Raw genomic sequence first — 1,482 nt, forward strand, 5'->3', positions numbered from 1 at the left:
AGAAGCAAGGTGGTTCTGAAGGCGGAGGGTGTCTTCTATGCCACAAAAAAAAAAAAGCAAGGTGGTTCTGAATGCAGAGGGTGTCTTCTATGGCACAACAAATCAAGGAGGTTCTGAAGGTGAAGGGTTTCCTCTATGCCACAAAAAAGCAAGGCGGTTCTGAAGGCAGAGGGTGTCTTCTATGGCACAAAGAAGCAAGGTGGTTCTGAAGGCAGAGTGTTTCTTCTATGGCACAAAGAAGCAAGGTGGTTCTGAAGGCGGAGGGTGTCTTTTATGGCTCAAAGAAGCAAGGTGGTTCTGAATGCAGAGGGTGTCTTCTATGCCACAAAGAAACAAGGCGATTCTGAAGGCGGATAATATCTTACCTGGTACACGCAAAGTGGACCTAATAAAGTGGCCAGCACATCAAGTACACAAGAAGAAAAAGGGAATTGGGAGTTTTTAAAATGTGCGTAAGCTTTCAGTGTCTGCTTCACGCCTGCTGTCCGGGCTCTGGCGTATTTTTGTGGTCGTGTTACAGCGCCACATACAAGCCTGGCCTGAGTTACTGCAGCACTTCAAATTGTTTCTGTGGTTCTGTGTGGATGAAAACCTTTTGTTCCTGTGTGGACAAGTCCAGAGACAAACTGTAGTGAGTTGATCTGTACGCATCGTCAAATGAATGACTTCGTACCTATCTGTTCCTCTGTGGAACACTTATTTGTGATGTTCTATGTTCTGTAACATTTGTGTTTTGAGTGTTCTAAGGTCATTTCTCATTTTTAATACTTCCTCGTAACACTTTCCATGAATCTTGCGAGTGGTTTGAATGCATAGACGTGCCTTCTATGCCTGTGTGAATGGAAACGGCAGTGCTCTTTAGTTCCAGTGCCATCCAAGAACCTAAAACTAGTAAACCTTTTAACATGAACACCCAGAACAATAAAAGGACAATGAAAAGAGGATCACAAAGCAAACAAACTATATTTTTAACTTGTATATTGTACATGAGCACCAGATAGAAGAGAATGTACTTATTAAAACATATCTACTTGCCAATAAAATATACTGTCTGTATATTCCTCCAGCTTTCTCCCTGTGACACAGGGGGGACCTCTTGTAAAGTTTAAGAGGTGTATTGTATGACTTTTAATGCAGTTAACCGTGTTAACTTCCTCTGTAACAATAAATGGCTGCTCATGCCTCATTAACTCACCGTCTCTTGTTTTCTGTTTCAGGTTTCTTGTTCTTATAGAACGTTCAGTTAGTCGAAGCTCTGAACTTTACAGGAAATTATAAATTATTACAAATATAAAATAATAGAGAAAAAACATTTTAAACATCTGTTTTATATTAATTTCACACGTGTATTTGTGTGTGTAAACCGGTATGGATATATCCATCCATCCAGTATCTTTTAACCGCTTCTTCAATTTTGTGTCATGGCGGTCACCGGTACCTATATCCGGCAATCACTGTGCGAGGAGCGGGGGTATATATATA

At 40.8% G+C, this 1,482-nt stretch overlaps 1 long non-coding RNA gene across 1 annotated transcript; it reads left to right on the forward strand.

Moving 5' to 3' along the window:
* Nucleotides 1–14: 14 nt before the first annotated feature.
* On the forward strand, nucleotides 15–329 carry LOC119424613. The gene is made up of 2 exons (XR_005187517.1): nucleotides 15–61; nucleotides 154–329. It is a non-coding gene; the product is annotated as an uncharacterized LOC119424613 (long non-coding RNA).
* The last annotated feature ends 1,153 nt before the right edge of the window (nucleotides 330–1,482 follow it).

Source organism: Nematolebias whitei, chromosome 18, assembly GCF_014905685.2.
Source record: "Nematolebias whitei isolate Nwh7 chromosome 18, NemWhi1, whole genome shotgun sequence".
NCBI classification, from domain to species: domain Eukaryota; kingdom Metazoa; phylum Chordata; class Actinopteri; order Cyprinodontiformes; family Rivulidae; genus Nematolebias; species Nematolebias whitei.